The sequence below is a fragment of the Notamacropus eugenii genome, chromosome 4 (genome assembly GCF_028372415.1).
Source record: "Notamacropus eugenii isolate mMacEug1 chromosome 4, mMacEug1.pri_v2, whole genome shotgun sequence".
Classification (NCBI taxonomy): Eukaryota; Metazoa; Chordata; class Mammalia; order Diprotodontia; family Macropodidae; genus Notamacropus; species Notamacropus eugenii.
This window is the reverse complement of record NC_092875.1, coordinates 69,236,504-69,252,288: the sequence shown is the minus strand read 5'-3', so window position 1 is coordinate 69,252,288 and position 15,785 is coordinate 69,236,504. Positions and strand designations below refer to the sequence as shown.

Here is a 15,785-nt window from a genome sequence, read left to right as displayed (position 1 = left end):
CTCTTCCTGGATGTTGTCTCCTATCTAGGTAGTCATGACAATGATCTCTCTCTTGGTTCTTCTCCTGTCTCACCCACTGATCCTGTTCAGTCTCCATAGCTGAATTGTCTCTATGTCACAGCCACTAACTGTGAGTATACCCTGTGCCCTTTCTTTTCTCTCTATATTCTCTCACTAAGTAACCGCATCAGCTACCATTATTGTTCAGGTATTTCAGTCATGTCCAACTCTTTGGGACTCTGTGGACTTCTGTCCATGGGGTTTTCTTGGCAAGGATAATGGTTTGCTACTTCCTTCTTCAAGGGATCCTTTTGCCAGCTCCAGTGGGTTCAATTATTATCTCTATGCAGATGACATATCTAAATGTCATCAATATGTCATTCACTCTTGTAGGACTGGAGATAGATGGATATAGATTTGTCATGTGTGTGTGTATGTCTAGCCCTTGTCTCAGTCCTGAGCTCCAGTCCCACATCATGAATTGCCTATTAGATATTAACTAGATGTCCTGTAAGCATCTCAATCAATAAAAATGTATGAAACACCTAACTTGCCAGGCCCTATATTCCAAGTTCAAACTCAGCATTCCCAAACCATAACTTATGATTTTCCTGAACCATATCTCTGTCTATATCATACCTCCCTTATCACCACTTTATTAATTTCCCTATTTCCTCTAGGATAAAATACAAACTTCTCTTTGGAGCATTTAAAGTCCTTCACAACCTGGCCCCCTACTAGTCTTCTATTATTGTAATATTTCTATTCTAGTCTTCTACTATTTCCCTTCCTAATCTTCTCATTCTCCCACATGCAATCTGGTCCAGTGAAATGGATCATCTGTGGTTTTGCTGTTCCTCACGTACGATGTCACCCGTCTCCTGACCTCAGCACTGGTCATCCTTTATGCCTGGAAGACTCTCCCTCTACATTTCTGTCTCCTTTAATCACTGATTTCCTTCAAGACTCAATTCAGGTATCCCCCACTGCAGGCAACCTGCCGTGGTCTCCTTCTTTTCTTTCTCCACCCCACAACTGCTACTTGCCTTCCCTTATAAGTTTCCCTTAACAATGAGATTAATATATGCAATGCTCTTAGTTCAATGCCTGGCTCATAGTAGGTGCTTAATAAATGTCTGTTCCCTTCCGCCCTTCTGTATTTGATTTGCAAGTTCTTATATATTCATATCACACACACACACACACACACACACACACACACTCACATACTTGTTCTAACCCTTTTTGGAAGGTAAGGTCCTTGAGGGCAGGGGCTTCACTTTTGTCTTGTATCTCCAGTGTTTAGCACAATTCTTGACACATAGATCCCTAATAAATGCTTGTTGATGGAATGGGTGAATTGGTTGACCATACAATATGGACCTTAAGTGAGGTGCTACTCAGATAGTACAAACCAAGGGATGAATGAAATATTTTCAGCAGTCACACAAATAGACTTTTCCTCCCAGAAGTGTTTGATTCAAGTGATAGCAACATGTGTTTCTGGATTTGTTTACATGCTTCTATGAGTCCTCTGAATGCCTTATGGTTCTCTGTTTACGAACTCCTATGAATCCTTTGTGATGAGCTACTGTTTCACGTTTTCAGTGTCTGTCAATGTATGATTTTGAGTTTTTTGTGTTTTAAGTATTTCTTTTATGGTGGAGAAAATAAATAACTATCTTGTACCTAGTATTTAATGCTTTGTGCCTTGAGGAAATGTGAAATATCTCATAGCAAAAACCACTGACCTGGAAAACAGAACAAAAAAAATTAAGAATCATCAGCCTAAACATCATATTTTAAGAAATCTTAAAAGAAAATTGTCCAATCTCTTAGAACCAGAGGGCAAAATGGAAATAGAAAGAATCTACCAATAGAAACAATCTTCCCTCCTAAAAGAAACCATCAAATGAAAACTTCCAAGAATATTATATCCCAAATCCAGAGTTTACAGGTCAAAGAAAAATAGCATAAGCATCCAGAAAGAAAGAAACTAAAATACCAAGGAACAACAGTCAGCATCACATATAATTTTCTAGAAGGCAAAAGATACAAGCTTACAGCCAGAAATAAGATACCCAGCAAAACTGAATATAATCTTAAATGGGAAAAATTGATTTTTAAAGAAATAAAGGACTTCCAAGCATTCCTTGTGAAAAGACTAGAGCTATGCAGAAACTTTGAAGTTCAAAAACAGGAGTTAAAAGAAACATAAAAAAGCTAACGCAAAGAAACAATCATCAGGGACTAAACATGGAGAAACTGTTTACATTGTTTTATATGGAGATAATACATGTGTGTCCATTGAACCTATCATCTGTCATCATCAAGGGTCAGAGAGGGAGTCCAATATGACAAAAGGCTTTGGAATGTTCTTTTTCTGTTCTGATGATCTCAAGAGAAGAATGGAAAGAAGAGAAGGGAAGAGGAATATGCTATGGATATTGGGGTATGTAAGTAGAAGTCTCTACAAACTTGAAGGATGGGGTGAGACAGAGCTGTTGGCACTTGAACTCTCATGTGAACTGGTTAAAGCAGGGAAGAATACACAAAAACACATACATATGCACACAAGTACAAAAATAAATTTTACTCAATAAAGAAATAGGAGGAAAAGGGAGAAGGGGGAATTAGTGGGAGAATAGATTAAGGGAGGGATTAATCTTAAATAAAACAAACTCTAATTATGTATGAAAATATGTATAGGTCTTTCTGTGGTGGCAAAGAATGAGACAGAGTATGCTCATCAGTTGGGGGATGGCTGAATATTATGCATTGACAAACACTGAAAACATGAAAAGTAGCTTATCACAAAGGACGCATAGGAGCCTATAAGCATACAAAGAAGGGAAGGACTCTAAGACTCACAGAGGTATATAAATAGATATAGAAACATATGTTGCCATCACCTGAATCAAATTCTCCTGGGAAGGGAAGTCTATTTGTATGACTGCTGAAAATACTTCATTCATACCTTGGTTTGAGCTGACTGAGTAGCACCTCACTAAAAGTCCATATCATATGGTCAGTCAATCCAAGTTATGGTATGTAAATATGATGAAATACTAGTGTGCTGTCAGAAATGATGGAGATGGTTTCAGAGAAACCTGGGAGGATTTATGTGAACAGATCCAGGAGAATAATTTATGTAGTAACAGTAAGATGGTAGTTATTACCTTTGAAAGAATTAGGAACTGTTTAGTGTAATGATCAACCATCATCCAGAGAATTAATGAAGAAAACATGCTACCCACTTCCTGAAAGGAAAGTGAAGGACTCAAAGTGCAGAATGAGATATACATGCATATGTACATACATACATATGTATGTATATATGTATATACGACATGGACAATATGGAAATCTGTTTTGCTTGACTATACTTGTTGGGAACAGGAGATTTGCTTTTCTTTCATTCCTAATTGGGGAAGGGGGAGGCAGATTTTTGCTAACCAAAAAAACCCAATTTTTAAAGAGAAATTCACATCTACTTTGATTTATTATCAATTCAAATAGACTCTGAACCTTCTGTGACTGCATTAATTGAGGTGAGGTGGATGTCCCCACTTTTATATAAGTTTTCTCAAGTTTCTTTGAACTCTTCATATTCATCATTTCTCATAGTAAGACAATATTCCATTATATTCATCTACTACTATTTTTTTAATCATTTCTCCAATTAATAGGTAACCCCATAGTTTTTTGGTCTTTGTTATAATAAAAATACAGCTATATACATTGATCTCCTTATGGATCCTTCCCCTCTTATCTTTGGCCTCTTTGAGTGTGTGCCTAGTAATGGTATTTCTGGGTCAAAGGATACACACACACACACACACACACACACATATGCATGTAAGTATATGTGTAAGTATGTATGTATTTCCAGTTTAGCCTAAACATTTTGAAAAATAGAAATAATGCAAGAAAAGTTACAAAATTGTTTATACCCTTTGACCCATATTCAAAGATCCCACTATGGGGTTTGTACCCTTAAGGAGTTTACTGAATATAAGAAAGGACCTGTCTGTATGGAAACACAACTAGCAGTGCTATTCGCAATAGGAAAAAGTTGAAAACAAATGAATAAACAAATTGGGTGCCCAATGATTGGTGAGTGGATGAACAAGCTATGGTAAGTTAGTATAATGAAATATTACTACACCAGAGAGAATAAGAAATATGAAGAATTCAAAGAAAGAGAGGAAGAGCCACGTAAGAACCAAAAAGAATAATACACATACTTATTACAATTATGGAAATGAAGATCACTTTAAACACAAGTGAAAAAACATCTGACAATGTTGCTACTAACCAGAGCTGGAACAAGGGGAAGGACGTAGAGGCTTTGCCTCAAGGCAGATAATTTATAGGGCAACTACAGCTCTGTGCTGGGACATACTTCTTTCCCCTATTGAAGCTTTAGAAACTTCATGGTATTTTGGGGCTTTTTCCCCACCCCCATAACTATACCCAAGAAAGCTTACTTCCCTCCACCACATATCCTAGGTGCAAAAATTGCTAATTAGTAAGGAAAAGCAGATGCTGTGCCTTGCAAATATTATCTCATTTGATACTGTCAACAATCCTGGGAAGTAGGTACTATTACTATGCCCATTTTATAATTCTGAAAATTGAGGCAGATAGAGGTTAAGTGACTTGCCCAGGGTCACAAAGCTACTACGTCTCTAAGGCTGGATTTAAATTCAGGTTAGCACTCCATCCAATGTACTATCTAACTGCCTCTAGTTACACCTTTGCAAAGAACTTTTAAAAGGTTTTAAAAGATAAAAAAATCTATTCTTTCTTTTAGCAAACAGAAAATGACAAAGGTAAAAATTTTCTTGTACCATCAGTCACAGTAACAATTATTTTTTTATTGCTTTTTTAAAAAATTATTTCTCTTTAACATTCTTTTTTCAAAATTTGACTTCCAAATTCTCTTTCTCCCTCCAACTCCTCCCCCATCCATTGAGAAGTCAAATATTGATTATACACATAAAATCATGAAAAATGTATTTCCATATTATCCATGTTGCAAAAAAGGAAAAAAAAAAAGGAAGTGAAAAAATTTTACTTCAACTTGCATTCCATTTCATCAATTCTCTCTCTGGAGGCAGATATCATTTTCTTCATCATGAGTACTTTGGAATTATCTTAGATCATTGTATTGATCAGAGTAACCAAGTCTTTCACAGTTGATCAACATTACACCATTGCTGTTACTGTGTACAAGATTCTCCGGGTTCTGCTCACTTCACTCGGCATTAATTCATATAGGTCTTCCCAGGTTTTTTGAAACCACCTCCCTCATCATTTCTTATAGCACAATAGTATTCCATAACAATCATATACCACAACTTATCCAGCCATTGTCCAATGGATGGGCATCTCCTCATTTCCAATTCTTTGCCACCACAAAAAAAGAGCTATATTAAATATTTTTGTGCATAGAGGTCCTTTTCCTCTTACTTTGATCTCTTTGAGATACAGACCTAGAATTGATATTTGGGCCAAAAGGTCTACATAGTTTCATAACCCTTTGGGCATGCCCTTGTCTTAGAGCTTGTGGTTGGACATTGAAGATGCCAAGGTGATCCATTGCAATTCTGGGCCATCATCAATTGTTCTGACTTTTGTCCTGCCACAGGACTTTGATAAGCCTAAAAGAGAGTGAACCTGACATCTTTGCACAGCTCTACCTCACTTAAATCCAATTCATGAGCAAGTCAAAACATCATCCATTACATCATGATGTCATTGTTCCTCTCTGGAAACAAAGAACAAACAATAACACCTTTAAAATAAATAAAAATAAAAAATAAATAAAAACAAAAACCACTTTTAAAAATAAACAAAAAGGAAGAAGAGAATTTTTTAAACCAATCAATGCATCAAAAAAAAATCTGAAAATATATGCAATGTTCCACACCTGTGGACTTCCCACTTCTGCAAAGTAGAGGAGATATCTTCTCGTATCACTTTTTGGGGTCATTCTTGTTCTTTATCATTTCAAAACATTCATTTTAAATCAATTTAATTAATTAGTATTTTATTTAACTATTTTCTGGGTATATGACATTCAGGGATTCAATTGAGGACATGCTGATGGTTTTTATGATGTCAAAACAAAATTTGTCAAGAAAAGTATAAATGATGTAACATTATTTAGAATAGGTATCTGTGCTTGTCTTATCTGCCAACTTTAAGCTCCAGGGACACAGGGACTGAGTCTTAACAAAACATTTTGTTCTCTCCCAGGACCTCAGTCCTGTTAGAAGGATATAATGTAAACTCCTTGGGGAATAGAGATTGTTTTATTTTTTGGTACCTATATCTCCAGCTTCCAGCACACTGCCTGGCACAGAGTAGGCACCTGGTCAATTAATACATGTTTGTTGACCATGTAAAGAACTTTATCATTAGGAGGCTCTTCATTTTTATAGAGCATTTTATAATTGTGAAGTACTATTTTTATCCTTTATCTGATTTTTGCAGCATTCCCTCAGAGTGGGACTAAGCAGGGGTTATAACATCCATAGATAACATATTTCTTAAACGCTATTGACATGTCTGCCAGTCACTGAGGTAAGCAGCTGCAAGGCATGTCATCATTTCTCTGACATCATGGTCTTTGAAAATGAAGGATGAACACAGACAGACAGTTGGGATACCCATGCAGGTTGTCCAAAAAGTCTTAGTGCAGTTAGGAACCATTAAATTGCACTGATTCCATTGTTGCACGGATTCCATTATTATAAATACAGTCCCTCCTCTGGAACAATAACAATGGAAAGAATGTCACAAAATAATCCAAGGTGAATTTTGAGGAAATAACAAACATGGCCCTAAAAAAAGAGATATAAGACGACACTCCTTTGTAGAGGCGGGAGGACCAAGGGTGTGGAACGTTGTATGTATTTTCAGATTTTTTTTTTTGATGTTTTGATTTGTTTTGATGATTCCCCCCCCCCTTCTTCCTCTTTTTCTCTTTTTAAAAAAAATTCCTTGTTTATACAGGATGACTCCCTGGGAAGAAGGAGGGAATGGACACAGGGAGAAATTGAGGTGATTATAAACAAAAATTTTTCAGAAACAACCATCTCTACCCTCAAGGACTTTACATTCTAATGGGGAAAAACAACTCAGAAAATGGAGCTGGAAAGTGGGGGAGGGAAAAGAGGACTAAGGAGATAGAAAATTCTGGAGAATGAGGAATGGAGCTGGGGAATCTAGAGAAAGTGGCATTTGAACTGGGGTTGAAGTGGAGAATGGAAGAGACAAAAGGAGAGCAGGTTTGGGGGGAAATAGCTTGAGTGAGCCAAGACAGACATTTGTTCTAAACTTTCCTTCCTTCTGCACCCCTTCCCCCCCTCCCATCCCTCCCTGCTATATTGAGCATCTAACCTTTCTGTCCCTGGGCTCTGTTCCAAGGATTCAAATACTTCACCCATAAAACTCTCTCTGCCAAACTAGGATCAGGGGCGCATAGATTTTCAGCTCGGAGGCCATCAAATTGAGTGCCTTTTATTTTTAAACAAATAAGGAAACCGAGGTCCAGAGAGACCAAATGACTTGCCCAGGGTTACGGGTAGCAAGTGATAGAGCAGCTTCTAGAACTGAGGTCCTCTGAATCCAAGCTCTGTCCTTCCACTTCACTGACCTGATTCCCCCAAAGAGACGAAGTGAGAGGCTCACAAATGTTTCCTCCCCACCACAAGGTTCTCCTGGCCTTTTAATACAGAGTAGTGAATATCAGAGCTAAGGGATCTTTGGATATAAAATGTCAGAGCCGATAAGGTCTATAGACTACATAAAATGTCAGAATGAGAAGAGCCATGAGAACATAGGCCAGCATCGAGATGGATCTTAGATCTCCTGTACAGATCCCTTCAACTATGAGGGTCTCCTTTTCTTCACTTCGAAAACGAAGAGTTTGAACAAAATGGTCCCTTAGATTTCCTCTATTTCTAAACATATGATGAATCAATATTTATTAAGCACCTACTATGTGCTAAGTGCTGGAGATACAAAAAGAGGCAAAAGACAATCCCTGTCCTCAAGGAGCTGAGAGACAATATACAAATATGTATAGAGTAAGTTATATATAGGATAAACAGGAAATAATTAACAGAAGGAAGGCATTGGAATTAAGAAGGGTTAAAAATTAAGGCTTGTCCTTAAATTCCGGAGCTGGAGGTGACCTTAGAAAACAGAAAATCAGAGCTGGAAGCAATCTTAGAACCTTTGAATGACATCTCCCCTGTTAGAATGTAAACCTTCAGTGAGCAGAGATTGTTTCATTCTTTGTACTTATATCCTCCACACCTAGCATGGTTTCTGGTACATAGTAGGTGCTTAAGAAATGCTTGTTGACTGACTGATTGATGGAACATAACACGGAAGAGCCAGAAGGAACCCTAGAACTAGGGGTGGACCCGTGTATGTTTACAATCAGATCTCTGGAAAAAAAATTGTACTCATGTTATTAAAGTTTAAACTGCATCATTAATATTTTGCCTATCACTTTCTTTCTTTCTTTCTTTCTTTCTTTCTTTCTTTCTTTCTTTCTTTCTTTCTTTCTTTCTTTCTTTCTTTCTTTCTTTCTTTCTTTCTTTCAATTCTAGACGCTCGGAGCAAGAAATCAATCCTGAATTTGAATGTTTCCTGATTTCTAATGTGTTAACGCTGGCTTCAAAAACTTTACCATTAGCTCTGAGCCAGAGGCAGCAGACACAGGTTTAGAACATAAAGTGGCAGAGCTAGAAGGAATTTAGAAGATTGTCCAAGTTGAAAAGGACTTTAGAAAAAAAGGAAAAACTAGACAGTTGGGAGGGAGCTTAGAAAACAGAAGGTCAGGAGCTGAAAGGAGACTAAAGAGCATAGAATATGATCATTGAAACTGAATGCTACCAAATTATGCCCAAATTTGGTCCCAAAGAAGAGACATGAGAAAACACCTCTCTCCGTTCCTTCCCAGATATGGAGGGGTCACCAGTGTGGGTATAAAGTTAGTGTTTGTATTTTTCTAATGTCTTGATTGTTTTTTCTGAAATTTCTTTTCCTGTTTCATCCTTGGATAGAAGGGATGTTTGTCTGGGAGGGACATGGGGGAAATGTAGGTGATGTAAAAGCAAAAAATAGAAATAAAAATCCTCTTTAAAAAAAGAACAAAGAATGTTGAAACTGGGAAGGCCTTCAGCGCATAGAAGGTCAGACCTGGGAGGGGCCTAGGAACACAAAATGTCACTATGGAGCTAGAACTTCAAAGATCATTCAGCACAACCCTTTCATGTTTTTGATGGGGAGAGGAAGTTTAGTAATTTATTTGTCTTCAGAAAGGGTTGAGCAGAGCCATGACAAGAGCCCCGCGTACGTGGTTCCTAGCTCAGGCTTCCTTGGGAAAGAGGTGCAAGTAAGAATGAGCTGGGTCAGCAGAAATGTTTCCAGGATTAGACTTGAGTGGTGTCTAAAGGGCAGCTCCTGTGTTTCCAATAAAAGGTCTCTCAGTACAAGCCAATGCAATCTGAGCACATGTCTTGAGGCTGCACCCAGCCTTTAAAAGCTGCTGGGGCTGATCAAGCCAGAATTAACCAGTTCTGCTGCTGCTGTTGCTCACTCTGCCAAGGGGCCCAAAGGTATCCCTAGGAAAAGATGGTAAATGGGTGCAGTTGAGGGAAGTGGGGTAGAGGTAGTGAAATGGAGACCCAGTGTGAGTGAAAACAGATGGCTCTCCCAGTGTGTGGTTTGCCGAGTAATCAAGGTTTTAGATGTCATTGAACAGAGAATATCAGAGCCAGGAAGGCCCTTAGTGCATAGAGTTGGGAGGGTCCTTCAATCATGGACACAGAATGTCCTTAGCACACAGGCCCTTAGAACGTAGAACACAGAATGTTCTCAGACCGTAGAACACAGAGTTACCCTCCTCCCCCTAGATTTCTCTTTCTGATTAGATGATTCCTACTAGAACTTCCATTTAAAGAGGATATGTATTATATTATAATATGTATGTATTGTATTATATTATAACATATTATTTATTATATTATATCTTATATATTAATAGACTATATACTCTATTGTACTATATTATATTTTATTATACATTAATAGAATATAGGCTATATTATACTATATTATATTTTGTTTTATATTATATTACATATATTAATATTAATCATTCCCATACTTGTCCCCTGTCTTCCTCATTAGAACATAAACTCCATAAGGGCAGAAGCTGTCTTTCTCTCTACTTGTATTTATGTTTCACTTAGTACAGTGCTGGCACATTGTTGACTGACACACTTGTCCATATCCAAGGTAAGAGGGCCCTTAGAACACAGAACATCAGAGTTGGGAGGGAGGGGGCCCTCAGAGCACAGGATGTCCCAGCTGGGAGACTACAGAACGCATCTAACTCAACTCTCTTTCTACTACATACGGGAAAGTTGAGGTGCAAAGAGGGGTGAGGGACTTGACTAAAGTCATCCATTGAGTTAGTGGCAGAGCCAGGCCCCAACACCGACCTCCTGGCCCCCAGGAAGACCTATTTCCACATAAAGGCCTTGTTGAGGCTAAGCTCCTTGGCACAGCTCTGGGTGTAAGTAATTAGTGCTCAGGAAATGAGGCTTTTCTTTGTTCTCCTCTCCCACGGCTGTTTACCAGAGGCTGTTAAATCAAAACAAACCAGTGGGAAGAAGCTAAATCTGGAACAAATTGGGGGGAGGAAAAGAAAAGTCCCAATTGAGTTTATTTTCCTCTCCTCAAACTAGCTCCTGATAGCCTTGTCTCTGTCAAGGGCATCACAGCCTTCCCTCTCCTCCTGCCAACCTCCCCCTCACCAGGCTGAGACCCTGACAGGTAGTTGGAATTTTCCCTCTTCCCTCATCTCCTCCGTGCAACTAGTCACCAAATTCAGTGGATTCCACAAATAAAGTCTCCTCTACATCCTTTCTGGTTCATCCCCAAGACCTCTATACCAAGCCTCATTTTCTCCCTTTCATTGTAGCACCAGCTTCCTAAAGCAATTTCTCTTCAATTTAATTTCTTCCCATCTGTCATGTACAGGACTCAGGGGAGCTGTCTTACCCATTTCACCCTAGCCATTTTTTCTGTCCTAGGATCATGGACTGAGAGATAGAAAGGACCTTAGAAACCATCTAATACAACTCTCTCCTTTTTTAACAGAGGAAGAAAACCACATCCAAGTTCAAAGGGTCCCTAGAACACAGAACATCAGAGCTGGGAGGGCCCTGAGAACAAAGAATGCCAGAGCTAGGAGAGCCCTTAAGAATACTCCATTCAGGGCTGGGAAGACTCTTCGAATCTAAAATGTCAGGGCTGAAAGGGCCCCTAGAACTCAAAATGTCGGAACTGAGAGGGCCCTTAGAATTCAGAATGTCAGGACTGGGAGGGCCTTAGAACAGAGAGTGTCAGAGCTGGGAAGACCTTTAGAACAATGTGAAGTGATTCAATAAGCAATGGTGCAGAGCAGACTAAAAGCATTAAAGATAAATGAAAATCCTGATCAGAGACCTCCATGACTCTCCAGAGCCTTCAGAGTTAAATCTAAAGGCTGAAGAGTTTATCTTTGAACACCTCAGTCTGACTCAGTCTGATGGCTCTCCACCCATCTCTCCCCAGGCACCCTCCCAAATCACCTTCCATCCTTCTTCTCCCCAGGTTCTTTGCTCTCTAGCCAAAGTGAACACTTGGCATTTCCCGGAGGCAGCGATGGAAAGAGTATTGGATTTGGAGTCAGAGGAGCTGGGTCCAAACTCTGGCTCTCTTTTCTTACTACCTGTGCAACCATGGCCAAATCACTTAACAACCTCCAGCCTCGGTTTCCTAATTGTAAAAAGAGGGGATTATATTGAATGAACTCTAAGGTTTCTTCTAAAACTATGAAAGTGCAACCTGCTACCTACCATCTCTGCCTGTTATAATCTTGCTTAGCCTGCACTGCATTTCCTAATTAACTGCTCAGTCAGAATTCTCTCTCCCTTCTCAGGAACCCTTCTAGAAATTGAAATACCTCCTTCAGGTATTGACCCTAGTGTTCCATTCCCTCCTCCCCCAGCTCAGATCTTAGCCATCTTTTTTTCCCTACCTCGCTTATCCTAGCACAGAGAAGATGTCAACTAGTAAGAGTCCTTGACTAGAGAAATGGGCTTAGAGAAAAAAGGAAGCAAGACCCAGGATGAGAGCAACAAATTCTTGCTTCATCTCATTTTAAATTTAGGAATAATTATCTTCATATCATCTTATTCTCTCCATTTAAATGATTCTCCAACATGCCAGAGGCAATTCTGGGTTCCTGAAAACTGCGCCAATGGAGCACAAGTTTTGGCAGCTCCTATCATTTTGGAAACATTTGAAGAACAGGTTTGACCATTGACTACCTCTTGTCCTGCCCAGAAAAGCCTTGTGGGGCAAGTCTTCCATCTTTTGGAGTTTGGAGCCACTGAATAGCAGGCAGGGATGAGACCATCTCCTTCCCGTAAGATGGGAAGAGGATTGCTAACTGATTACTCCCAGAGAAATCCTGAGAACTGTGTAGGATGAAGAAGGCATTGTGGATAATAGGAGGCGTCATGGAGCTATGGAATGAACTGTGGATTTGCAAAGAGAAGACATAGGTTCAAACCCCAGTTTTATCTCTTAGTTACCTGTGTGACCCTGGGCAAGTTCTTTTACCTCTTCTGGCTTTGGTTTCCTCATCTGTACTAGGAATGAGTTGAACTATATGACTTTTAATGTCCCTTCCAGGTCTAAAATCTATGGACCTGATTTCACAATACTTTATGGTTTACAAACTACTCCCTTCCCAATACTTAGTGTCACTTAAGTGAGTCATGCAAGAGCAGCATAATTGCCATTTTCAATATTTAAATGACTCTGTGATTTTCTCAATCAGGCTAGCTCCTCCAACAATGCAGATCTCAACCTGGTCATACCCCACCCCATTTTGTGGGATTCTTGTGAATGCTCTCCCATAAATTCTTCATAGGTATGAGGTTCACCTCATGCTCTAGGAGCCTTCCTTGAGTTTTCTTGATATTGCATGGATATAAAATGGCTGTGCTATTTTATACAGAAGGAAATTCATGACATTTATTCCATGTAACCTTTGCTTATTCCCCTAGCCTTCAAATCTCAGCTCACCCTTTTCCTAATGCAATTTTATCTTTAAAAAATTCAAATCTGATTCTCATCCATTCCTTTTGTTTTTATATAATATTTATTTCTGAATATGTCCCTCTCCTTCCCTTATTCAGCAAGCCATCTCTTGAAGCAAAGATTAAAAAAGGAAGAAAAAAAGGAATTCAGCAAGGCTAGCTAACAAGGCCCCATCTATAGACACAGATGCTGTGGTCAACATTCGTAACCTTCTACTTTGGCAATGAAGGGAAGGAGATGCATTCTTTCAATTCTTCTCCAGGCTTGGTGATTATAATGATATGGCAGTTATCCATAGCCATGTGAAAAAAAGATGCTCCAAGTCACTAATAATTAGAGAAATGCAAACTAAATAAAATCTGAGGTTCTACCTCACACCCATCAGATCTGGGATGCTAACTAGCTACGTGACCCTGGGCAAGTAATTTAACCCCAATGGCTTCCCCCAAACCTCCAAAAACAAAGACTGAAAGGCAGCATGGTATGATGGAAATGATAATAATAGTAGCAGCAGTGAAAACAGCTATCATTTATAGAGTTTTGCAAAGTGTTTTACAAATATTATCTCATTTGATCCTCATAACAACCTTTTGAAGTAGACACTATTATTATCCCCAATTTACAGATGAGGAAAGTGAAGCAGATAGAAAGGTTAAGTGACTTACCCAGAATCACACAGCTAGTAAGTATATGAGGCCAAATATGAACTCAAGTCTTCCTGACTTCAGGTCCTGTGCTCTGTGCACTGTGGTGACCCTAGCTGCCAACATGTATGTAGCTTCATTTAAGTAGCTCTTTAAGGTTTATAAAATGCTTTAACCTGGATTCAAATGCTGCTTCTAACATGTACTACAAGTGAGACCTTGAACAAATTATTTTTCTTCCCCGGACCACAGTTCTCCTCATCTTTAAAGTGAGGAGGATGGGTTACACGGCCCCTGAGGTTCCTTTTTCGATCTAAATCTATGATTTTATTATTTAAAACCAACTAGATCTGGTACCAATGTCAGAGAACAAATACCCTTAATAAAAGGATTTGTTCTGTAAAACTTGGACTCAGTCAAAAGGCCACACCCAAGGACCTAGAAGGCCACATGTGGCCTCGAGGCAGCAGGTTCCCCACCCCTGATAGACAATGATCCCCACCCATAATCACCACCACCACCCACGGAGGAAAGAAGGTACATTAAATGTATTTTTTTGTACAATATTTTACATGCCTCCTTCAAAAGCCCATCTACAATAGGAGTCTCCACTTTCTCTCCTCTCACTCTTTTTTTAACCCCTTACAATCAATCCAGTTTCCTACTTTATCCTTCCACTGGAATTGCTCTTTCCAGTGTGACCAATGATCAGTTGCCAAATCCAATGGCCTTTCCTCAGTTCCTCATCCTCATTCTCCTTGACCTCTGTGCAGCCTTTGGCCCTGTGGATCTCTCTCTCCTCCCTGATACTCTTTTCTCTCTAAGTTTTAAGGGCACTGCCCTCTCCTGGCTCTCTTCCTACCTGTCTGCTTGCTTTTTTTCAGTATTCTTTGCTGGATTCTCTCTGGCCTCTCACTAGCCATAGGTGTCCCTCAGGACTCTATATGGGGTCCTACTTCTCCTCTCTCCCTATAATACTTCACCTTGAGTGGGATAGACTTGGTGAAGACTCCTCAGATTGTGGTTTTCTCCCAAGGGTGAGGTGGGGCCTGGAGGCTCGGGGCTGCAGTGTTTTTGGAATAGAATAGTTCCATATAAGGCATAAAACTGTGTGGTGTACTGGGGTCTCAATGATTGGACAAAACTTGCGTAATTCCTCGATGTCTTCATTTCAAAGGGATTGGTTAGATCTCGTGTCTAGAATGTAAGACCATATCCTCAGCTAATGAGGATAATGGTCAGTGGGGGGGAGGAGGGACTTGCGTTAGGGTTTATAAATCACTGTCCTGATTTTTATCTTCGGCTTTCCTACTCCAGGTGAACTGCTGTGGGATTGTCCAGATTCTCGAGAATCGAATAAAACTCTTTTCTGTCATCACTTTGAGAGGGCTCTGAGTAATTGATTTATGTAGGGACCTGAGCCATCCCACACAACCTGGTGATCTCATCAGCTCCCATGGATTTAATTACCAGCTCTATATTGATGATTCTCATATCTACCTCTCCTACCCCAACCTTTCTGCTTGCACTTCCAACTGCCCTTCAGACATCTTGAACTTGATGTCCAGTAGACATCTGAAATTCAATATATCCAAAACAAAACTCATTTCCCCTCCTAAATCCTCTCTCCCCTCCTACCTTCCCTGTCACTGTAGAGGGCAATGCCATCCCCCCATCCTCAGGCTCACAACCTAGGAGTCAGCCTGGACTCCTCACTGTCTCTCACCCCCTGTATCCAAGGGGATGCCAAGATCTCACCTGTGCAGCATGTCTCCAATACACTCCCTTTTCTCCTCTGACCCTGTCCTTTCTCTAGTGTAGACCCTCATCACCTCACACCTGGAGTATTACAATAGTGCTAGAAGGTCTGCCTGCCTCAAGTCTCTTCCCACTCCAATCCATCCTCAATTCCGCCACTAAAGTAATTTTCCTTGAACACAGATCTGCTCATGAAACTTT

The 15,785-nt window shown here is 39.7% G+C and overlaps 1 long non-coding RNA gene across 1 annotated transcript; it reads left to right on the top strand.

Annotated features, from left to right (window-relative positions):
• Positions 1-10,204: 10,204 nt before the first annotated feature.
• Positions 10,205-15,204, top strand: LOC140499833 (uncharacterized). Its single transcript, XR_011965558.1, has 2 exons — positions 10,205-10,323; positions 11,686-15,204. It is a non-coding gene; the product is annotated as an uncharacterized lncRNA (long non-coding RNA).
• Positions 15,205-15,785: the final 581 nt, after the last annotated feature.